We start from the raw sequence: 25,080 nt of genomic DNA on the forward strand, positions 1-25,080 counted from the left end.
TTTTTGAGACTGATGGGATTGGTGCAAGCTTGCAGAACTGAGTACAAGTCTGCAGTCAGCACATACCAATAGGTGATGTAAAGATGAATGGCTCCTTGGATTTCAAGTAACATGGAATGTAAATCAGGTAAGTCACAGACAAAAACACTCATTTCTGGAGTGCTATGTCAAAATTGGAAACCATTTGAGTTCTTACTAATGAAATGAGAAAAGCCACATTTGGCATTCTTTTCCTGGAGGATAATGTTTTTTAAATGATAAAACATATGTTATGGCTGCTGTTCTTGTTTGTAGGTGTGTCCATGTATACACATACCTAAGAAAAGAGTAAACTGATGCATTTCTTCTGTTTTTAACTCATGCCTAAGAAAAAGACAAATTCTAATTTATAAACCATGCATGTTTCTTTATGATAAATCCAACTTAGAATTAAAACATACTTTGACATTTTTCAATATTTGTATCTTTTTAAGATAAGATGTCCATGCTTCATGCTCAGAAAATTCACATACCATTTAAGTGCACTTTCTCATGTGATAGAAAAGACTTTCCAGGTGGAAGATCCGTTGCATCTCAGGAGCTCTGAAGATCGTCAGCACCTATTTTACTTACATGTGTGTGTCTCCCTGGTACCCAGAACTGCCCATTCCCTTCTTTTCAGTGAATTAATGTTTAACTTTAAGCCCAGCATGAGTGCAGCAGGGCTCAGCCTGGACACTTCTTGGGTGTGATGTAACACAGTGACTCGAACAGGAGTCACTGGCTGGGACATACAGGTGAATATTTCTGGCAATCCTAACTCACCATATCAGTGTGTAAAGTCTGTGACAATTTCTCTTTATATAGCAGTACTTTCTCATGATTTTGTAAGAATTTACTGACAACATGGAGATCAGTTAATAGCATTTAAAAGTAATAAACTTGCTAGAAGAGATGGGCAAGATGTTTCTTGCATTGTTAATTGAAGGGGTCCATGGAAGAGGATGATTTTGGTTTCTCCATCTGCATTGTCTTCCCTTTCCAGCCCTGCAGACAGACTCTCTTGCTGCACAAGGATGGCAGAACTGATGATTGGGGGGGGAGTGCAGAAAAGTTTGGGCAGAAGGACAAAAGAAGAAGGGGTGGAGATCAAAAGATAATGAGCATTATTTCCACTGCCTACAGTCCTCCATGAGACAGTGAGTTTTTCAGAGGATCCCAGGTCCTTGAAGATATTTGACTTCTCTAAAGGCTGCTGAGAAGGAAAGGGAGAAATAGAGAAGACTTGCACATCCCTATCTAATGGAATGTCTGACCCTGATGTTGGGGGAATGTCTCAATTTTGAGTCTGCCTTAGGCAGCTTCAAAATACTGGAAACTCCAGTGGAGGGACATTAGGGTTTATGGCTTTTGGGCTTTAGAGCAGGTAAACTCTAAGTAAGCCACTTGGGTATATAAAGGAGATCCTTCTTCCTTGAAGGTGAACATGTAACTAAACACTGATGAATCAGGAGCTGAATCATCATAAAAATAGTCAGTGATGCTCTTGTTTCACTGGAATGGAATGTGGTGTGACCAGTTTGATGTATATTGTGATACACTGAGTGGCTGAGGGAACTGCTTAGAGTCAAGTCCAAAGAGTCAACTGCAGAGCTTAAAGTAGCAAAATGCAACAAAAGTATTTGAGAGCTGCAGTTCTTGGAAGAAAGCTCTCTCCAGTGTGTCTGTGCTTAGGCAGTTTCTTCTTTCTTTTCTCTCACCATCCTCAAGGTTCTGCTGTGATAACTGTGAGGCATCGCTGTCCTTCGTTGTCCCCTGCCTCTGCAGAGCCTTCTGAGCATCAAGATCAGGCAGGTGTATCTGTGTCAAGTCACAAAATATGGGGGAGTTAAATCAGGACATTCTGATGGTCTTAACAGATGCCAAGCAGCCATATTCAGAATTGCCAGCACCTTTATTTTTATCTTACTCAGTTTGTTTTCAAGCTTGAACATGTGTGTACACTAAGATTAGAACTATTTGCATGCCAGGTTCCAGAGTTCAGTTATTTTTGAGTTAAATCCATAAAAATAATTTGAAAAAAATAAAGAACGTGTGTGGTATTTGATCAGGAAAAGAAAGGGAGATGATTTTATTTGAAGTGAAAATAAAAGACACTTTTTCTTTTAAATTGGTTAATTAAACAAAGACAAGGCGAAGCTATGCATGGACATCAAGCACAGAAAAAGAAGGTGGTATTCTCTGTTGCCTTCCTCCCTTCTCCAAAGGTAAAAATTAATCTAATTTCTAGATCCATGAGAGCTGGTCCTCATAGCCATTATACAAGGAATCTTCAGTGCTTCAAGGGAAGTTATGGCCCAATGCACTAGTGCCCCATGCTTCTATACCAACATTTATCTATATTATTTTTTCCTAGCTTTCCAGTTCTAAGATAGATTGAAGTACACTTGAAACAAATACCCAACCAAACTTTTCTGATATGCAAGATATTTAAGGGGTAGATTCTATATGTCTTGCAGTTAACATTTTCTTGCAGATGTAGGTTCTGTGTTTATGCATTTAAAAACAGGGCTTTCCACTCAACTAGTAGATTTCTTACTAAGACTACTGATGGCATAATCTATCTTTATAAAGTCTAATGGCTATGAATTCTTCTCAGGGCTAATCCTGAGTTTATAGCCTTTTTATATATGGAGGTCAGAAACAGGAAGAAATGTTCTGTAGATTCAGGGAAGCAGTACAGACACTCACTGTGGCTGCTACTGTGTTAGGCTGGCTGCAGTTACAGCCGAGCCCCTGTAGAAGAGGGTCTCTGTTTCTATTTGATTATTAAAAACAGTGGTCCAGATGCAACATCTGGCTCAGGAAATCCCTAAATTCCTGATTGTCGGAAACACAGAGGATATTAAGAGAGGGGGGTGTATGGAGAGGGACTCACTCTGCATGCACCCTGTTCTTATATTCTTTTCCTAAGCATCTGCCTTTGTCTGCTGTCAAAGGCAGGATATTGGGCTGGACGGACCTTTTCATCTAGCCTGGGATGACAGTGTTCCGTGTTTGGGGGGTGGAGTGGGCTGAGGCTGTGAAACCCCGTCATCCAGGATCTGACGATCCCAAACGTGACTTTCCCCTCCTGCCTAAACCTTTATGGCTGTAGTGCTTCATCTGCTTTCCCCAAATCCCATTCACAGCAGAAGTGCAGCATAGGGGGAAGGAAAGAGTTGGCCCCCTCCTCAAGGGCTGTGTATTTTTATGTATTTATTTTGGCTTTGATGGAGATTTTTTTTTTTCTTTTCCCCTCTGAATAGGGAATTCAGGAAAGTGACATCATTTTTAATCCCTGACAGTTTATGGGCTTTGAAAAGATTCTGGATAATACTGAGCAATTAAGATGCCATTTTAATAGTTCTTTCAAGTGAAATCAAGTGAGTAATTAAATAAAATTGAATGAGGACCATGTCAGGCCACCCACAAGTTCTCATATCCGCTACAAATAGATGAATAAGTTAGAGTGTGGGACAAATGCTGTGTCTAAGTGGTCCTATTTATGTGTTATTGGATGACTCTAGGAATGAGGCTTTCAGATGGAAGATTTGTTTCCTTTGAACAGTTGTTTCCAAGCAAGTACATGCAAGATTGTCAATTGCTATTCAAACAGCAGTAACTTTCCCATCTTCTTAAATTTTTTGTGGCATGTTAATGCCATTGTTTTGTAGAGATGGTCTGCTGTAAAAGTCACAGAACATAAACAGGATTTTTTGCATTAAATGTTGGATTAGAATTTCTGCTGCCTAGTTATTAGTATAATGATATATTAATGTGTTTTGAAAGTTGCTTTAGAGTGCAAGTGTGGGGTATGGCATTACACATGGTTTGTATTCATTCTACACAGATGAAAAAAGCAAAGTGCAGACAAAGGGAAAACAAGTACTTTTGAGATATATGGTACAATAACTAAGTAGATACTGGAAAATGGTATGTCTCAGTTGTAGATCAGTTCATTTTCTTAGGGTGCAAAAACCTTTTTTTAGGCTTTTACAATCTTATGTTACATTTTGTTCTAGGATTTCTCACTATAATTAGAAGTATTAACTGGAAACCGTGTTTCTGAAGTCTGTTCTTTGTACTTCAACTGGGATACCTAACCCTGTCTTGATAAAATATTAATAAAATATTGATGTTTTAAAAATGTCCCATTTGAAGTTATGACAGATATTAATATCATGATATATGATAGGAGTCTTGAAAACTTGGCTTGTATCTATGGCGTTATTTTTATTGAAATGCACATGGGGAGGCAGAAGTTAAAGGCAACAGCCAAAATAATCTCATTGTATTTCACATATAGATTCACAGAAAAACTCATATTATTCCTGAAGAAGTTCCTCTGTAGGATACCTTCTGAGCACAGCTGATGGAGTGGGTACCAGACAGCACTCCCTGCTCACCCCAGACTTGTTTTCCCGTCATCTCAGGGAATGAATGGATCATTACTCCATACCTGTAGGTGCTATCCTGGTACAAACACAAACTTGCTGTTTTCTTTCTCTCCTAAAACATGCTTTTCTAGTTTTACTTTAAATTTGGGACAATACAGGCCCCCTCTGGTGGTCAAAATATCTTCTGTACATTTCTACAGTATTTCACTCTAAAGATGTTTTGCTGAGGGGCCAAAATGTCTGCTTTACATTTTAAAGTAATATGACCATAGTTAGTTTGATTTTCTAAGAAAACCACTGGAATGAGCCAAAGCTGGAGGAGAAAAATGCATAGGAGAGGTGTTCCAGTGTATGTCAGGTCTCAGGAATGTGATCAGTGACACTGACGGGTGCACACAGAGAGTAGCTGCAAAAATCATCGCACCAACTCTCCCTGCCCAGCTGGCATGCGAGAGTAGAGATGGTGCTGGAATGCCAGGGCTGGGTCTGCCTCTGGGAGAAATGGGAAACAAAACATTACTGCAGAGGAAAAAATACCTGTTTAATTTCCCAGGCTGCACTTTCTCTGATCACTGGAAACCACAGGCATACTAGATGTGGCGTGTTGAGGTACAGAAAGCAAGCACAGGTTGATTTACTGGTTTTAATGCCTCCTCCTAATTTGCTAGAGTGGTGCTAAAAATACCCAAACATTTGGACTTACAAGAGGGTTATGAAGTGCAACATTTAAATTTAGAGGAAGACTCTTCTAAGCACTTTTCCTTTTCCCCTAATATGTTTTCATGTGCAAAAGCAGAATTTCCCTTGGCTGTTGTGTTGGTGTTGTCTGTGGCGAGGTACTTCACCAGCATCTGATTTCCTGGAGGTTGAGACAGTTTCTGAAACTGCTGGCAAAATCAAACAATGAAATCACTATGGCATCTTTAAAAGCAACTATCATCCGTGTCATCAGGAAGATAATCCCAATGATTCTCCCAGATCAGTCTCAGCAGACACTAGACAGGGCTTCTCCTTCCCTTCTGAATCTGGCTGATTCTCACACATTGCACAAGTTTCCACTGGCATTTCTTAGCCTGTTCCCTAAGCCCTGGACTTGACTTTCTGTCTGCTGCCTCCCAGCAGCCACACATACCATCTGCCACTCAAAGGATAAAAGAGTCCTGTCAACACAACAGCTGACCAAGAAAAAGAGTAATTCACCAATGTGTTTATTCGCTGAAGAGCACTCGATCAATTCTATCAATGGTGACAAAGAGGATTTAATAGGAACATACAATAATTCTGTTGTTGTTTTAAAAACCCACTAGCCACAATAATGGCTGCAGAAGCACTTATCATTGTTATGTGATTCCTATTAGCCTGTTCTCAAGGAAGCCAAGGAAGAGGGATTGTACTGTTTCATAAAAATACATTTAATGTTATTTGAGAGTTTGTAATTGCAAGTGTTGGCTTCCCAGAATCCCCTGCTTTTCTTCATCTCCTAATAGCTCTTCTGCACACCTCTGGACTGCATAAAAAATCACTCTGTGCCTTAATCCACTGTGACATTATAAAACTGCTAGCAGGGGTCATCCTGGCCAAAGGCTTCTGAATGGTTGGGGTTTTTCCTGCAGTAAGTCAGAAGGTCCTGCACAATTTGCTGGTAGGTTTATACTGTCAGTAGCTGCGTGCTGCCATCAGAAAAGAGAGAAGCTGCCAGAGTAGCTGGACTGTTTAGAGTTTAGGGTATGGGGTATTTATTCCAGTTTAATTAATTTCTAAGTCACAAATAGATATTTCCAAAGTAGAAAGTTAGAAATGGGCGTGAAATTTTTATTTGTTCTTTTCAATGTAGGATTAAGAAAAGAATATTTTTAATGAGATTTCTCTTAATTATACAGCTACAGCCATTTACCATGGGAATAAGCAATACTTACTCACAGGGTTGTGAAGAGGATAATGGTTTTAAGAAGGAAAATGAGGTTATGGCCGCTTCGAACTTTTTTTCCCCCAAATTTCAAATGCTGTATTACATCTAAAAATAGTTTTTTCACCTTAAGAAATGAAGATACTACTCATATTCAACCTTCAGAGTCCTTCTTTACTAAATTGAAACAGTTGTTATCGAAGTCTTATTTATGTGTCAGACTCTCAACTGAGTCCTTAACTTCCTTTTGGTGAGCTAAATAGTCGTAGTTAATGGGCTTTCTCATAGACGATGTTTATTTTCCAGGTAACTGATTAGCAGTGTTCCAGCTACACTTCCTGAAATGAAGTGTTAAGGTGCAACACATGCTAGGACTGTGGCATAGTTAAGGAAAAGGTGAGTGACCAACCCATCTTCTATCATGGCCTTGTTTCATCTTCTATGCCGTGAGCAGTGGGACTCCTAGGGCACCAATTTTGTCTTCTGATTATTCCTGGAATTCCCATTTGCTGGCTTTTGTTCAAACAATGACTTTAGTACAGAGCTTATAGGACAAGGAGGATTGGTCATGTCCATGTTAAACACTCTTGTGGCTTTTCTCTGAAGTTCCTATAATTTATCAGCATCCCTTTTGAACTGCAGGCACTAGGCCAGGACAGTATTCCAGCAGTATTTGCTCAGGACTGCATGCAGACATCCGATAGCCGCCCTGCTGGATACACCCCTGGGTATCTGCTCATGTATCCAAGAGCAGCATTGTCTCTTTTAGCAGCATGTCACACTGGGAGCTCCTGTTCAGCTGACAGAGCAGCATGACTCCAATATGTCTCCAGTGACCTAAGGCTCATGAAAGAGATCCCTTTTTTCCCAACTTCAGTTAATCATGAAGAGAAACAGGATTACATTGAGGTCTTTTTAACCGTTTTTTTTTTTTTTTTTCTGGGGGACTAGCTTCATTCCTGTGTCCCAGAAACAAAGACCCTAGGTATGAATGGCTAGATGGCTGAAAAGATCCATTCTCTTTCTTTGTTCAGGCAATATATAACAGATGCCAGCAAAGGTATTGAAAGAACTTTTGGTATGGGCATATGCATTCCTTTGAATGGGTGCTTGCATGCAAGAAAGTTTATGTAATTATGATAGTAAGAGCTGATATTTGAATACTATCCTTGCTGCAAACTACTAATTAAAGTGGAACAGGACTACCCTATTTATCCTACTGCTGGTACTGGGAGCTGCTCCAAAAAACTGTTCAAAAGATCAGTGAAAAAAAAATGCTAAGAAAAATACAGTATGCAAGTGAGTAGTGGGCAGAGTGTAAAGGGCATGTATATCCAAGCTGCTGTGAGGTTCCTAATTACTGTAAGGTAGTGTATTCATGTGACAGAATCTGGCTGAGATTCTCCATCTTTCTTCCTCATTACTGCTGCTAGCAGCTCCCTAGGCTCCTGCCAGGGAAATCCAGCCCCAAGGTGTGCTGGATGCCCAGCGATCTGAACATTAGAGGCTGATAAAGATGTCAAGTCACGACCAAGAGACAGAAAGAATTACAGTGATTTCACGATTATAAGCCGCACCATTTTGACTAAAATTTTGGTCCGAACCCAGAAGTGCGGCTTACACTTGGGAGTGGCCAATATATGGATGAAGTTCAGAAATTTGCCAACCCGGAAGTGCAAGCCCGCAGCAGCCCCGATCCGAGCCCGCCCGGCCCCGAGCCGAGCCAGTAAACCCCGCGATCCCGCAATTCTGTTGCTAATTGGCAACTTTGTGAAAATCGCACACGGGTCCTTGCTGCAAACGAAAGTGCGGCTTACATATGGATGAAGAACGAAAAGTTGCCAACACCCAGACATGTGGCTTATAATCAGGTGTGGCTTGTAATCGTGAAATTACTGTAAGTAAGGAATTTCACAGCCACACATGAGGGTGGTGCTGAGGAAGAGGGGATAGACACAAAAAGGATTTTTCAATAGAAGTGCCCAGCTTACCAGCAAGATCAGCTGAGGATAGAAAAGGAAGTTGAGTTGAGCTAGTAGATCTAAACAAAACAAGCCAGGAGCTGGACTGTAACATAAGGATGATGCTCCATAGCAGCAAGCAAATGAAGGCAGAAGCATGTGCAGGCTTCATTGCTTCATTATAAACTCCCTCATAGTGCTCTGTACTTGGCAGGCTCCCGACTCACCCTCTGTGCCAGAAGATTTTCCTGGCTAAAGCAGTCTGCTGGCAGATGCTCCCCCACCTCAGACCCAGAGATACCATCTCCCAAACAGCCTTGTGACTAAGAGGAGGATGACTATATTATCATTAGGGTATCCTGAAAAATATAGATAGGAATGCTGGTTACAGGAAAAGCTTTGAACATTGCCATGCTCACCGGAACAGAGAGCTTTAGTGTGTGAGGTTATTCACGGTGAGATTTTCCCTTAAAGACAGGGCTTACTTCAAACCACCAGTCTGTAATACCAAGGTAGGGAAAAGTAAAACACAACTCCCCATTAAAGCTACATTTGGAAAGCATCCTCTTCAAGGTGTTCATGGGCTCATGGTACTGCAGGCCACAGTGGGCACTCAGAGACATTGTGTGTGGCTTTTCAGCCCGGGCAGAACCCCTGCCTTGGTAGAGACAGCTTTTCCCAGCCAGGATGGCAGGACTGCTCTCTTTCTATCTGCCTGTCCCGTTTTTCAGGGCACTGCAATATCACATGGTACTAAGGGGATTATGTCATGTCTTCTCCCTTCCTCTTGCCTGCTTCCCACCCTTAAGTTCATTTGATTAATATTTCTATTGTATACTTTAATTAGCACAATCCTGGCTGCAGGCTACCTTTCCGTGTTCCTGGCCTCTTTTAATCACAACAGTTTATATAATGTACATTATTTTTAAAATGTTAATTGTGCAAGGACCTTTTAGGATTTGTAATGTTTAGCTTGCTGTGACCTTTGCACAGGATCTGCCTGTGACATACATTCAGCGCACACTGGTTTGTGGTGGCAGGCTGCCAAAGCTACCCTGCCTCTTATCACCTCTTCCCCTTACAGTTTGTTAGATTTCTGGGAAACACTGCCACAGGTGTTAATGCAGTGAAACTCTATCTGTATCTGTTCCTTAACACCTATCCTGTGCTGTGCCAAATTAAAAGCTTGCCTTTGATTGGCATCTGAGAGGGTCTGCATTCATGGCACAGCAGAGGCTGAGAATACAGACTAGCCCAGTGAACTGGAGCAGAGGTTTCCATCTCTCAGGAGGGGTGCAAAGAGGGGCTCATGTACCCAGAGAGGTTTGCCAGCCCCTCGAAGTGAGAAGGACCTCCAATGACTTTCTGCTGCTGTAAACTCTGAGCTCCTGCAGCAGCCTGAGCCACACAGTGGGTGCAGGTATTAGCAAGCCCAGTGACCAAGGTCACTCTGTTCTTCACTATCTGTAATGTGAGTACCTATTGAGAGGTACCAATGATAAAGCAATCATGACAATCATTTCACAGTGCCAACCTAAGCATGCAGTGGCAGAGGCAGAGACAGATCTCAAAAGAGGCTGACCTCTGGCAGTGAAAAAAAGAAAAAGCAACAGTGAGCAGCTGGGAGGGTGCCCAGGAGCTTCAGTCTCTGACCCAGTTCAGCTGCAGATATAGCAACACACCCAGGCAAAGCCTCATTAACATCTTTATAAATTTCTGCAATATCTGGGTGTTGTCTGAAGGTTTGCCTTGAGCACGCCCACACAACTGAGCCTCAGCTGAGTTGGGCTGAAGAATATGCAGGGAAAAGTAACAATGCTCCTTTTTAAGAAATAGATATCAGCATCTGAAATAAGTCACTGTGCTTGACTTAGCCAAACCAAATTCCTGGTGTCTGGAGTTTTGTCTATCTGGTGATAGCAGGATTAGATACAATATGCATGAATATACTGCGCGACCATGTAAAACCAAATAGTGCCGCAAAGTTAATTGTGGTTTAATTAATACAGTCTGCTGCTCCACGCTCCACCAAGTTTTTGATTTTTTGTCCATCTTTAGATTTTCAACAAAGCATTCCTGCACTGTTGGATGCCTTCAGAAAAAGAAGAAAAAATGTATCTTCCTTTCCATTTTGGAAGTTTGGCTTGATTTCAAGACATTTTATTCAATAAAATAGATTTTTTTGGTTTATTAACAACACATTTGGCATGGCCATTTTTCAGGACTTTTTTAAGATTCTAAATTTTTGTGAATTTCAAAATGAAGAACATGAAATATTTTTTACACATAGCATAAAAAACTAAAGCAATTTGAAGACATGTTTTAGTTAAGGGCATAAACATGTTCCTGAAATATTAAATTCACTTGAAAAATTTGTTGAACAATTTAAATTTCATGTCTCAAACTCCAGCTTATAAAAACATATTTATCTTAACTACAAGATGGTACTTTTGCCCACTCACAACATTTCACACTGGGTATTTTTTTCTTCATGGTTATTTGTTGTAAAAGGCTAAAAATAAAAGCATATTGTTCTGAGCATTGTGGACAGCTTTTCCAGACGGGGAAAACTGAGGGTTTTATGACTTAGCAAAGCAGAGTTCCCAGGGGGCTTTTTTCCCACTCTTCCCTTCAGGATTTTCTGAAAACATTTCACTTACTGTTGACTCTGCAGTACATTTATAGTCTCATATTTTTAGGTTTTGTGCGTACCTCCCATGCGCACATCCCGTGCACATAGAGATATCACGGCACACTTCTGTAGGATCACTCACTCAGATGTGACCAAAGATTCTAACTGGTGCAGGGGCCTGGTTTAGCTTTTCCCCTTTCCAACCATTAGGCAGAAATTTGCTTTCTGCTTAGAATGGGTTAAGGTGAGTGTTCAGTGGGCAGCAGCCCTGGCAAGGAGGGAGCCCTTGGAGGTGTCTGCTCCAGCCTGGGTGTCCCCTCATCCAGCTCCCAGGACTGTACCCCAGCCAAAAGCTTGTGCCTTCCCATCATTTCCCAAAGCCAAAGGTAAGCAGAAGCAGTGCAGCAAGGTCTGAAAGGGTGAAACATGCCTTTGTCTGCTCCCTTGTTATCCTGAACAGCTGGGTTAGAGCTGCACACAGCCCACGGCCATGAATGGCAATATTAACTTTATAAAGAAAATGCTAGTTTTGATTGGCTGAGCCAGCTGTGTCATGGCACAGCTTTCCAGCAACTTAGAATTTTTTTGTAATTAGGGAATTGTTGCAAAATAGGGAATGATAACATTATATGAAGACTGATACTTAAACTGGTATAGCCAAATTTACCTTCTTGTTGTATGTAAATTAATAATTAATTTTGAAAGGAAATCAGAACCTAACAGCTGCTGTGACATTTCTTAAACTCTTTTAGAAAGAGTCAGATTATGATTGTTTCGATATTTGGACTCCTGATAGCTCATTCTTAGAGTATATTTCTGCTCATTGTTAATTTTTTTTTTTTTTTACCTAGCAGTTTAGCTGGTAAATATATAAATGCCTTAAACTTAAACCACATTAAAAGTATTTTGTGTTCAATAGAGGGGTCCAGTATGAATTTCGTGTTGAATACATGAGCCAGGATGTGATTAATTGCCAAGTAACTGTATGCCAATATTTAATGAGTTCTTAAACTGATAAGCTGCACTGTCAGATGAAACATTCTAATATTTACTGTTTTCTTTAATGTTATTGAAGTGTGTTTTCTCTAATATATCTAATTATGAAAGTCTTAATTCCACATTATTTAAATATTCTGTTAAGGCTATGTTATTTAAGTGTTTGGGGGTTTTTTAAGGCTAAAGCTTAGTTACATAACTGATAAATCTATTAGTCTAGTTAATAATTCTTAAGCATCACACCTTCTTTAGTGGTTTAAGGTAAGACCATTATCTACACCTCTGTAAAATAAATTTATATTAACAACTACAAGGTATTAGAAAGAACACTGGATATAAAGTCCTGTATAAAAATAGAAGTTGCTATTAATCTGTAGGTAAAGTGCTAATAGATTTGCAGATAACTTGATGTGCATGTTATCCACTCAGGAAAAGCCTGAACTTTGCTAAAGTGCAAAGAAAATTCTCACAGGGAAAGAAGGGAGTTGATGTAAAGTGGTGGTGCATAAATGGAGGCTGGAAATTAAGAGTGTCAGCTTCACAAAGTGGTGGGGCAATGAAAATAAGGCTATGAAAATGCTGTTGGTATGCCTGTGCCCCAGGGCTCATTGGGTTGCTCTGAACAATCAGGACTGCACTGCTGGCAGTCTCACCCTGGGATCTTGTTTTGTGGTCCATCCTGTGCTCGTGTAATGAAAGGGGCTGGCTTCCTGTCCTGTTACGCTTCCATTTACCTGGGCATGGTACTCAGGAGAACTGGACTATAATTCTGCAAATATTTCCAGCACAGGGTAGGGAAAAAGACAGACATATGAGTGGAAAAGTGTCAAGACTGCAAGGCTCAGACATCCTTGTATTCCAGCTCCTGGAATTTAAAAGGACACCTAAGCCATGGTTATGTTCTTTGCTGGATCAAAACTTATGTGTACGAGGTGTGTGTCCTGCCTCTTGTTCCCTGAATGTATTTTCTCACGCTGTCCTGGAAAGTTTCTGCAGTTTCCCCTTCTCCTTTCACAGTCTCCCCTTCATGTTCCTTCTGATCCTATGCCACCAAGATTTCTGAGGCTGTGTGTCTGTCCGCTCTGTGTTTCTGCTTGTCCTTGTGAGGTGGGAGCAGGCTGTGGTTGGGTGCAGCAGATGTGCTGTGCCCAGGGCCGTGGCAGGAGGGGGTTTCACACTTCAGGCTAAGCCCCTGCCCCCAAAACACAACCAGCTGTGCCTGCAAGACACAGGAACCCTATTGGGCCTTCAGCCCCATAAATGGCTGCACACTTGAAGTCCACTGTGCCTAATTAAACCCTTTTACAGCACACCAGGGAAAAAAAACCAAGTAATATCCGACATCCTTTTGCCACCCAAACTGCTGTGTGCTTTAGAAAGTCCAGTGTTGGCCTTGCTTTCCTTGACTTTTCCCCTGTGTAAAATGGGGGTACAGCTGTGCCAGTGTGTTGAAGTCTATAAATAAAAACTGTTGCATAGGTGTGAGTATTATTAGCTGCTTAATAGAACTAGACAGTGTTACAAATGACCCTGATACAATGAGCCACAGCAGTCAGCTTAAACTGAGAAAAGTTGACATTTTTGCTGAGAACTGCTGAAATACAAGGGAAGAAAATGCTGTAGCATTCCTGTAACTCCATCAAAATTTCTGTCTACCTGAGTCAAATGCAGCAGAGACCAAGGCTGAAAAGATTGCTTTTTGGCTCACTTTTTTTTCAGTGTCTCTTTCCAAAAAATGTAATTTTGAACAGCTAAGTACCTTTTCTTACTCTTAGACCTTCACAGAGATTTCCTAACAGGTTAGGACATTCCATCATATCTACTGGCAGCTGTGTACTCAGTGCCTTTGTCCCACACAGGTGCTTTCCTTGAGTCAGGATGACAAAATCAGTTTTGGAGACCAGCAAAGCAGAACTATGATTTGCCATCAAAAAATAAGCTGGGAATGAACATACCAGCAAAATGTTTCTGTCTCACAACTGCTAACTGAGAGTGGCCGTATGCAAAAATGACTGGACCATGATCCATGTAGAGGTATGGAGGGGAAACCTACAGGGCTAAGCTGGGAAAACGTGGGGTTTTCAAGTGAACTTCTCTGGGCTGAGGAGCACAGGCTGTGCATGTTTATACAGGGTATATCACAACTGCAGCCAGCACAGGGAATTGGCTTCTAACAAGGACAAGTGTGGGGGGTTTTCTCCACTACCTTGCACTGTTACTTTTTGGTAGAGTCCCCTAAACTCTTTTCCTCTGACTCTGTAACACCTCATAAAACAAAGTCCTTGGCTGACTTGCTGGCTTGTAACAATGAAACTGGTATACATAACTTAGAGATTTTTCTTACCCTTTTTTTCTTACCCTTTTTCCACCTGCCACTTCTGAATCCACAGGCTACTATAGCATTTCCACTGAATTTCAAAGATTTTTCCCTAAGTGCCAGTTAGTTGTGCCTAAGCTTTAATTTGAAGATTTTTTTAAAGAGTATAATAAGAACAGCTAATTGAGAAATAATACACTGAATATTTAGCTATAGTATCTAGAGAGGTACTATGGTACCAAAAAAATTTGTACTGATGTTTCCTCAAGAACTTAGAAACAAAACAGTGTAGCCATTGTATTTCAAACATTAGAGCAATTGTTCAGTATGTGTGGTGCAACCCTAAATTTCTATGTCAGTGCCAGCTCTGAGTTTCTGTAAATTGTGGTGCTGTGGGCATGCACATGTTTAAACAAGTGCTTTCCTATCTCCAGGTTATACAGTCATATTTATGTATATGGTTTTGAAAAGCCAGACAATACTCTAAAGTGATAAAAGGGAACCTAAACCATGTGCTTGGCTTTCACACCATCACACTTTTAAAACAGAGCAAAACCTATTATGGGGCTTTGATTTTTCCTCTAAGTACATTAGCATGTCTTATATAAAAATCCTAATTAATTCTTTCTTGTACACCATAAAATGTATAGTTAGAAAAAGACCTAGTGAAGCAAAGAGATAAACAGAGAATAATTAATTGCCTGCAGTTGAATGTGTTTTGTGCCATAGTTTCTGTTACCTCAGTATACTCTTAATCCTGTGACTTTAAACATCTTTAAATTACAGGTTTATGCAGCCAGAATATTGGTGTAACTCCTTTTGGACTCAACAGGCTACCTAGTGGCTTAACCTACTACTGAAGGTCAGGAGAATACAATTCATCTTCCACAATGCCTGGATATCACCAGCTGCACTTCTGGAGATATCCTGGAAAATGAAACTGTGAGAACATTCCGAGCAGTTGGGATTATTATCTTTGACAAGATTCTCTTGACAATACACAAACCTTTGTGCACGTATCACTGTAATAACCAATAAAAATCACAAGTCCCCCTTGGGACTGCTCTGCGTGCTGTGCACAGTATTTCAGATGGACTGGCAATATGAGGATTCAGCACTACAATGAAAACTAACTCATTTAGTTTCTCACCCACATTTTCAGTTTAAGCCTTCTTTGTAACTTTGAATGTTATTTTCTTACTTTTGGAGAAAGGTTTCTCATGTACCCTCCTAACATAACACCTAGCCCTGGAAGATGCACTGTACTGTACATCCCTCTGTGGGTAAAATAGGTTATTTTCTGAGTCAGTGTTTCTGGTTCAGTAAGTCACATAACTGAAAACATTTTCTTATTTATAATTCTTGCTAGAATTACGCTGTGGAAACAATGGTTGTATATAATGCTTAAGACAATTGTTAAGACTGTGCAAGACTAATTGATTACAGGATCAGACAGTACACTCAGAGCATTGGGTTTTCCCCAATATAAGAACCTTTATTCAAATTAGAAGTGGACTTGAACAGGCAGTGCTAGCCCTTGAAATCAGGTTCTGTGTCCTCCATCACACTGCTGCTGGTTTGTGTCTAAGCCTTGTACACTGGGAGTGCTGTGAGGAATGACCACATGCCTATGGCATAATTTCCTGATGGAGACATGATCAGAAAGTATAAGAAAAAACTGAAAAAACATTAAGAAGATTAGTGGCTGCTTTAGAAATAATCAATTTGAGAAGGTAAGCATATTGTTTTGATTAGAGGGCCAGACCTACAAAAAACAGTGAGACAAATAAGGGAGTGAAGAACACTGCAGAAGGGAAGGAGAAGAAATTTTGGGTCGTTACTGCAGAGGGCTTTTATTCTCATTAGTATTAGGGGTTGGTATTGTTTTCAGCTATGAAGGTAATTTAGATTGTACTGATCTTATATCACTGAGACAAGGAGCTGGACAGATTCTGCAGAAGAGAAATGTGTGACTCATGGAAAGAGTAACTATGAAGAACTTGCCCAACTTGAACTCTTGCTTATAGGGATTTTATTTACCCCTGGGGGAGGGTGAAGTTTTCCAGCTTGGCACAGAGCTAAACTACTTTACCAGTGAGAGAGAGAACGTGAAGCCTCATTTGCTGAGAAGATAAGCTTTCATGATACAGGCTAACATGTTCTGGAGATTATTGCACGGCCAGAGAGGAAGAAGAAGCTTTAAAGCTTGGGGGGGTTTAGCTGTGAACATTAGCTAATGAAGTAATCAACACACTAGATAGTCACATTAACTCTTTTTCATTCAATACACAAGAGAAACTATGAAACATTTATTTACAGCAGGCACACGTAACAAAAAATGAGAAATTCTCCCTGCTTTGAGGATCCCTAGGATCTCTTTCAACAATATGATACCCATATTCTCCTTCACTAAATGCTCCTTAGAGAATTCACTCAAAACTATTTTATGATTTTTATTTGTAATGTGAATAATAAGCTACCTGTCTGGTGACATAATTATGGGCACTTAAAATTAGCTGTGGAAACATCTGGAAAGAAAGAGAGAAAGGAGAAACTCCACCCCCACTTCCCTGATGTGATGATCACAGCTCTTAATAGCAACCTAAAACATGTATAAGTTAAAAAACTTACCAGTTTCTCCAGAACAGGGCAGAATTTAATCCTCAGGCACAGCCTGCCTGAAAAGTTGGAGATCACAGAGACAAGTTGAGATTTGGATGCAGAATCAAAACAAACACTTTTAATAGGTGAGTTATAGATATGGATCCTCTTTTTTTCTTTCTTTACAAACCCTACATCAAATTGTGAGGAAATACTGAAAGTGTTTTTGTTAATATTTTATTCAGCATAACTATTTGTAAAATGACTTTGTTCTACCTAATTGTATTGTCAAGTAACTGAGATCCTCTCTGCAAGAAAAATGAATCCTAAATTCTTTCAGAGGGAAAAAGCCCACCAAAAGGTAGCAGGTGTGAAAGTTCAATTTATTAATCCTATCTTTGAGAAGAGCTAAATCAATTAGTATAAATTTATTCTAGTCTTCAAAAGATACCTGATAATAGCTGACAAGAAAAGCCTGAAGAACTGTACAATTTTGGCTTGGAAAAGCTGCTTTAAATGTTGAAACACTGAAGATGAAAATGTCAGTACTTGATGAATTGAACTGTAAAGAATCACAAGAGATTCCCGCAGACCCTGAAAACATTATGTATTGTATCTTTCACACAACTGGCAAACACTCAAAAAAACCACTGGTGTTTTTGCCAGTCAGTGCTAAGGACTTACACATGGTCTTTGTTCAGGTTTTCTTGACTGGAGAGGCTTTCTCTCAATTTAAATTGTTGGCAGTCATAATTTCTGATTTTCATAATTGCAGTTGCCTTTAAAACAACTCTGGAAATCATCAAACTGGAGCAGAATTCTGATCGTTGTCAGCCTACAACCTCCACAGAAAATGGGGGACAACACAGGTTAGTTCAGCTTTGAAGGAATAAAGGTACTACTTGATTTTAGGTCAGAGGTGGACATCAATGTGCTTTGAACAGGAACAGAGGAGAAGCTTCTGTGCAGAGGTAGATCTTTCCTTTTATCTTCAGATTACTTCCTTTCAGTTCAAGATTGTACCTACACTGATTGGTCAAAACTGTGGACCTTGAAAATGCTACACTTGTTTCGGAAGAAAAGGATAGGAATCTGCTCCCTTTACTTTTTTCTTTTTTTCAGAAAATTTTAAACTTTAATATGAACAAAACACTAGGATCCTGAACTAGAGGATTCAAAATTTTTGTGTGCTGCTGGCTAAAAGTCGACACAAGCAAAATGAGAAAAAGAGGCTGCATAAGCTGAAAGTTCATGTTACACATGCCTGCTTTCCTGGATGACCCTGTTCTAGACAGATAATGGTTCCTCTCTTTACAGCCCACCTACGTGTGACTCCAACAAGAATCTCACTCACAGACAGCATATTTAGCACTGAGGCACATCTTTCAGAGGTTTTTTCTCTGCTGGGAATGCTGATGTGTAGAGCTGAAAGACTCTCTGCTTGCTGCTCGTGTGTGCTGCCTGTGATCCTACATTGCCCTGCAGATGTGTGTATTCCAACGATCCAGCCTGCAGATGTGCAGCTTTTGGACCCCGCCTGCTTTTGTGCGCTGAAGGCTGGCGGGGAGAGCTCAGCGAGCCTGTGCCGGGACATGGAGCCGCACTGGGAGAAGGGAGGGAGGGAAGGCTCTGGCTGCCCCTCGGGTGGCTGCGGGGCAGCGCAGCGGAGCTGCGGTCCGGGACTCACGGCAGTGTCGGAGCCGGGGCCGTGCCCGTCGTGGACCACAAGCCCTCTGCTGTTTGGATTCCTCTGCTGCTGCTTCAGGGAAGCGTGGTAAATTGCCATGGCAGGTTTGAAACAATCTGTATATAGGCTTATCATAAATCCAGCTCTTAAGGGAGGATAAAAATCTATGATTTTCATAATCATGCCTTTTTTCTTTTTTTCTTAGGCTCAGGTGAACACTGCAAAATGACTATAATCAGAGAAAGGTTCTAGTCGAGTAGTCACTCACATCACCTCGATCTGGCTAATTAGAGACCATGTTTTTAGAGACCTCATCAGCTAAGCCTCTTTGCTGTAAGCTAGACTGAATTTGTATTTTCTGAATGCAGGTGCTGAGCTGTCTCTCTGCAGTACTATTATGTTATAACCTGCCTTGTGGCAAGATCAGTTCAGACTGTGCCTGGTGTCATCTGTGAACCCAGGTGTTTAGCCTTTTCCTGGGGTCTGCTCATCCCTTCTGGTATGTCCTAGCTCTCCAAGTAAATCTCCTTCTCACCTGTAGCCTACACCAGGAAGCCTTCTACATTATTACCCTGCAGGCTTGCTTTCTTGAAACTGGTTTCTGAACCACCCAAAATGGGCAGCAGCTGTGCCTGTTTCCACCTGAGGCTGCTTGTTAGGCATGTTGCCACACCTCATCACAGATGCAAATGGTAACTGAGGGTGGAGGAGACCCTCAAACTTCAGCCCAGGGTCGGTGTTCAAGCATCCTAATGCAAAACACAGACATGCTGTAGACTGACATTAAACATCTCTGCAGACATGTCTTGCTATTGGACGAAAAGTGATGGAAATGGAAGTCCAGCATTTTATTTCCTACCTACTTTAAAAAACGAGAGGAGAAAAAAAAGCTTGTAATTTTCATTCCGTCACCTTCCAGCACAAACCTTGAAAGAACAGCAGACAGAGAACCTATACACACACTCCCAACCTCTAACATTGGTGCGCTGGGAGCTGCTCCAAGTGCATCATTAGAAGTAGTATTCTGTCCTTTTTTTAATTCAGGGCGCCAGGATCTGCTGCTCCGTGTGCCCAGCTGGTCCTTAAAACTTTGCTTACCCTGACAGTCAAGCTCAGGTGCTAAAGCAGGGCTGGGTTCCTGCCTCTGTGATATGCAAAACAAGGTTAAATTGGACAGTAGATACCCAGGCTGTCAGAGAGGAAGACCAAACACAGACAAAGCTGTGAGAACATTATCTTTCAGGCTATTCAGCAGCTGCTGCAGGGCTAATCATGGCTGGTGTTCCCATGAGCAATGGCTCCTCTTTACATAGTTTCATACTTCTGTCTGCTTCACTTCCACTGATTTGCTGGTCTGCCTAGCTTATGTACAATTATGAAAACTTTAAGACATTCTTCAACACTAATTGAAGTCAGAAGCAGCTTTATTTTACACAGATTCTTTTTCCTTCAGCTTTCATAAATCTGAGCAGCACACAGTGCAATACTGAAAAATCAGGGTCCATAGCTGAAGTTTATTTTTGTAGAGGTTAGTATTCTTGGCATACAACATAGTCACACTGTGAGAGTTTTCAAATATTAGTTATAATATTTACTTTGCTTTTGTGAATAATATGTTAGTTTAAACATGTCTTCTCCTAAGGTAAAGTGACATAACTGTATGTATTTTCCTTTTTTTGTGGTCCTTTCCACCTAATTTCCTCTGCAGTTTATTTATTTTCAGTGTACATGGGATTGTACAAAGAAATAAGCAATTGTAAGGAATAGTGTGGTAAAAAAGTTCTATAGGTATTTTAATTGTTTTGTAAACAAGATATATTTATTTCCTTGAGGGGAAGAATAATTGCAACAGCACAGGCAGAGATTTTCATATCTTGAAAAAAATCTTGTATTTTTGAATCAGTTAATCTCTGTATGTGAGGATAACTGTGAAACTGCCAAATATTCTAGAAGGGATTTCTGCTAATTTGGTAAAATGGAATTCAAGACTATGCAAATCCACACAACTTCTTTTACTACATCTATTGTCAGTAACTTATAAAGAAGCCTACTCCTACTTGCCTTAAGGGTGTATTTTGCTGGATATGGTGGTGGTCAGTGGTGACAGACTGGCATCAGACTTCTGTGGAATGGATCCAACTTTCAGTGTGACTTAATGCAAGAAAAAGTCCTTATTGCAGTCTCTTTTGGTAGTAGTCAGAGTGGGAATGATGAGCCCTACTGTCACTATCATTACTTTGTCTTCTTTTCTCATCCAGACTTGTGGCTCTGGAATATCTGCATGCTAATCTGTCTGTTTCAGAAACTGAGTGCCACACAGGATCTGTACTGCTCCAATATGTGAATTCATATAATGGACCAAGCTCATCATAAAAATTCCTTGGCACCTGGAAAGTCAATCTGCTTCAGGACATGACTCCAGTCAGAAGAGCCAGCAGGATTTATCACCTGGGCTGCACGTACAGTGCCTCACGCAGCAGAGCCCTGATTGCAGTGGCAGTGGGAGAGTGGCCTTGGGAGATGATGAGCTCTTTCAGAGAGGGTGCTCGGGAAGGCACATTCATGCATCTTGGATTCAGCAAATCCAAGCAGAGGGAGGCAGAAAGTTGGTTACCCAAGGTAAGGTAGTGTGAGTCTGGAATCACTGGGACGTGCCAAGTATGGTTATTAGAGATCTCCAAATCACAAGGAAGGTCAGCAGTAGTGGATGGGTACAGCAAAGCTCAGCTGCTTCCTTCCAAAGCCTCACACATCTATCCAGGCCTAGTCTGAGTTCCTTGGATGTGAGTGTGCCTGCATGAATAGAGTGAGCAGGACTTGTCCTTTTGTGAAACATTATTAATTATATTTTTACTGTAGTAACACTCAGGAACAGTTGAGGCCTCAGGATATTAGTACAAACTGTAGAGTAATTACAGTTTCTGCCTGAAGGAACAAACAACAATCAGGGTTGGAAGGTACAGTTCTGATTGAAAAATAGCATGCAGAAATGACACTTAGATCTACATGGTCTTACTCCGCACAGCACATATGTATTCAGAGTCACATGTGCTATATACTTTAGTAACATAATAAACACCAATTACTCTTTTTTCCTACTCTGATGACAGACAGTTAGACTAAGCTGTTTTCTTTTGTTCAAAAGAAATACTCTCCACATTAGAGTCATGTTACCTGTGCAGAGCTATGGCTAAAGGTGTAATTTAGACGGCAAAATACAGAACTTTTTTCAGATAATTGTATAGTACAGAAAAGGAAAAGAGCAAATCCAGGTCTCCAGCTGATTCTCAGCTTACAAGAAATTACAGACTGCTTTTCCTCCTTTAGCTCAAAAGAAGTTTAAAGTAATATAACTGAAGCTAATGGAGCTACAGTACTGTAAAAGTTTTCTTAAATAGCCAAAATTGAGGTGAAGTACAGCATTCAACCTTGTCAAACTCTAATGTTAAATGTGAGCTCCCAACCCAGCTTACAAGCCAAGACATGATGCCTGGTGGATCTATGAGATCAGCAGGGCCATTTAGTGAGCCTGGACACATCAATGGCTGCTGATCTTTCAACTTACTGCCTGGCTAATGTGGACATGGAGTCACAGGGAGATGTGGTGGCACTGTGATGCTTATTCCTGGCTCAACAATCACCTGTGCTCAGATGACTTCACCCTCAGCTCAACTGCACATCCTCACTGACGCATCCTGCAGAGGTCCCTGCCTTGCCCTGCGAGCCTGTGCATCAAACACATCCTCCATGAGATACAGGGCAACAGCTGCTAGGTGAAAAGAATGGTGGAGATCTGACTGCTGCTTTGACAGCTCAAAACAATTGTCCTTCCTCATTCAAATCATGGGACTGACCCAAAGTCATGACAGTTGAGCAAAAACATATATGGCAGTTTAGTTCTTCCTTTTATTTTGGTTTGAATAATGCTGGTTTGGTTCTTCTTGTAGATACTCACACTCTCAAACTCGCTTCTCCCCTGTCCATTAAGCCTTTAAACCTTGAAGCAGTCCTGCCATCTCATCAGGGCAGCAGCTCTGCCTCCCACATCTGTCCTGCTCCCAGTTTTCCAGCCAGTTCTGCCCTTCTCAGCCTCAGCCTCACCCTTACAGCAGAGCATCCAGAGATCTGCCCCTCTGGTGGGTGGTGTACAGAGTAAAGAACTTATGTTTCCTTATGTCCACCCTTTAGTCACAAACCACAGAGGACAAGAACAGAAACAGTGCAAACTGCTTTTCCAACTCTTCTTCGAAAGAGGGCTGTGCCTGAAAGGTGGTGTGAGACAAGAATTCCTGTTTGTCACTGCTAACTCAAGTCAGTGTCTTTTCCACAGGAGGAGGAAGCCAGAGCAGGTTTCCCACAAGCAGTGACACCATTTACTAAAGAATCCTCAGAATGTTAGCAGTCACCTGGCTTGATTTTAAAAGGCCAACATCTGGCTGTTTTCTGCAGGATGAATTTTTTGTCCTTTGGAAGCAGAAACTACACGTGAAGAAATTTGGAGCTGAGATTTAGTCTGCAGTGGTAGTTCACTGAAAGTCCTCTTTTAGCTGTTAAAACTTCTGTGGCCAACCTGATGTGTCACTGCAGCCAAACGTGGTTCCTAACATACAAGACCTTGTGGAGAAGAAGGAAGGGGAGGGAGGGAGGAAGCAAAACCAGACAGACAAATGAAAAAGTGTGGATTTCCTTGCTAGAAGAAAAAAAAAAAAGAGAGAACACTGAAAATCAGATCTGTCATGTAAATTTGTGAGGAGTGCTTGACCTCTAGCAATTAATTTCAGATAACATTAAATATTTTTTCAAGAATGTTTTTATACCTCAGTGATTCTATGCAAGGCATCCACCTTTGTGGATATATTTCCCTTGAGGTTCCTTACCATTTGCTGTACAGTAGCCACTAATACACCACATTTGCCCCCTGCTTGACATGACTTAAACCTCACATTTCTTAAAAGCAACTGGCTTCTGCTGTGGAATGATGCAGTTTTTGCCCTCTGTTCAACAAACCCAGCCACACACAGAGCTGTGATCTCATTCTGGAAAACTTCTGAAGGATAGTGGCCTTGAGCAGAGCAACAGTCCTGAGTACCACATCAGTTTCTCTTCATTTACTCAGTCCTCACCTCCCCACACTGGTTTCAAGGTGTTTTTTTGCTTCCTAAATACTGTAAAAACATATAGCATAGCTGGGATTCACAGTAATCAACCTTTGGAAAGATGAACAGTTCCTTTGCTGAGAATGTCTTCCAAGTTAAAAGGACAATAGATGTGTATGTTTGCTATGAGAAGAGGCAGTGGTCTCACTGCTAATTTCCAGTTACCTTAAAACTGGGGCTGTGAAACTTTTAGGCTTTATCTCAGTTTTTCTCTGAAGCACCACAGAGTTTCATTCTCATTTAACCCACTGTGGATTTAGAATACCCAAATACTTGTGGCATTTTCTTTTCAAACACTGGGTTTCAATTCAGACCACGGGAGGCACAGGAGCAGAAGCCTTTAACATTGATGTGGATCCCATACAGTGTAACTACAGCAAGCTACAAACTCTCATCTATTTAAAACATCTATTTATTTTTGAGCAGTTTAAAATAGATGAGAACTAAAGAGGAAGGGACCGTTGTGCTCCTAACACTGGCTTTTGCCTAGAATCGAGTCAATGTAAAAGCCTCCTGCTCCCCTTGCCGGCTGTGTAGCTGCGCCAAGAGCATTTAAGAGCAAAATCTCGTCAGTTTGGAGCCGGGGTCAGTGTCCTTAAAGCTTTGGAAAAGAGCAGAGGAGAACCCTGGGAGGAGGACCTGAATTCCAAGCTATTGGATTTGCAAACTGATTCTCCACGAAGTTGCTTGGAAAGAACTCGGACACATCAGCTTCTGAGTATTTTAAAAGATGTAACCTTCGGGTTATTTTGTGAACTTTGTTTTTTTGTTTACAGTGCTAAAGGGTGAGATTGGTTAAGACATACTGGAGAAAAGCGTGGGCAGTTTTCTTATATTTAATTACGAGTGTACAATTGTGGTTTGTATTTCATTCTTTACTAATACATACTGCTTTATGAACATAAAGAAAAACAAGGGAAAATACGGTCCCACTGTGCTTACCTTTAACACGTGTAAGCGCTTTCATCGAGTCCCCACCTACAGAGCGAAGCACGTATATTACGCTTTTGGGGCTGTAGAACCTCACCTCCATTGAAACACAACAGAAAGGTTCAGCTGCCGCCGAAGCACAGGTACGCTGCCCCAGCAGCTCGGGCAGCTGTGCGGGCCGGGCCCGGGCAGGCAGGCAGTCGGAGCCCCGAGGTTCACACAGGTATTTCCGAGGCGGCCCCAGGACCCGCGGGCACCTGGCCCCGGCCGGGCCCCCTCCCCTCCCCGCCCCGGGAGCGCCCCTGACGTCAGGGCGGCCCCAGATTGGCTGCGCGGGGCCGGCACCGGGGCAGGGGCTCCCTCCGCCCGCCCCCTCCCCTCCGCACACGCTCACTCGCCCAGGAACTCTTTTAAAGAGGGGCTCGGAGCAGCCCGCACCGGCTCGGGGGCTGTTTCTTGCACACGCACGCAGACCC

General features: G+C 41.5%; 1 long non-coding RNA gene across 1 annotated transcript; it reads left to right on the top strand.

Annotated features, from left to right (window-relative positions):
* Positions 1–6,480: 6,480 nt before the first annotated feature.
* Positions 6,481–24,869, top strand: LOC116994635. The gene is made up of 3 exons (XR_004417537.1): positions 6,481–6,720; positions 13,773–13,947; positions 15,017–24,869. It is a non-coding gene; the product is annotated as an uncharacterized LOC116994635 (long non-coding RNA).
* The last annotated feature ends 211 nt before the right edge of the window (positions 24,870–25,080 follow it).

The sequence above is a fragment of the Catharus ustulatus genome, chromosome 3 (genome assembly GCF_009819885.2).
Source record: "Catharus ustulatus isolate bCatUst1 chromosome 3, bCatUst1.pri.v2, whole genome shotgun sequence".
NCBI lineage: Eukaryota > Metazoa > Chordata > Aves > Passeriformes > Turdidae > Catharus > Catharus ustulatus.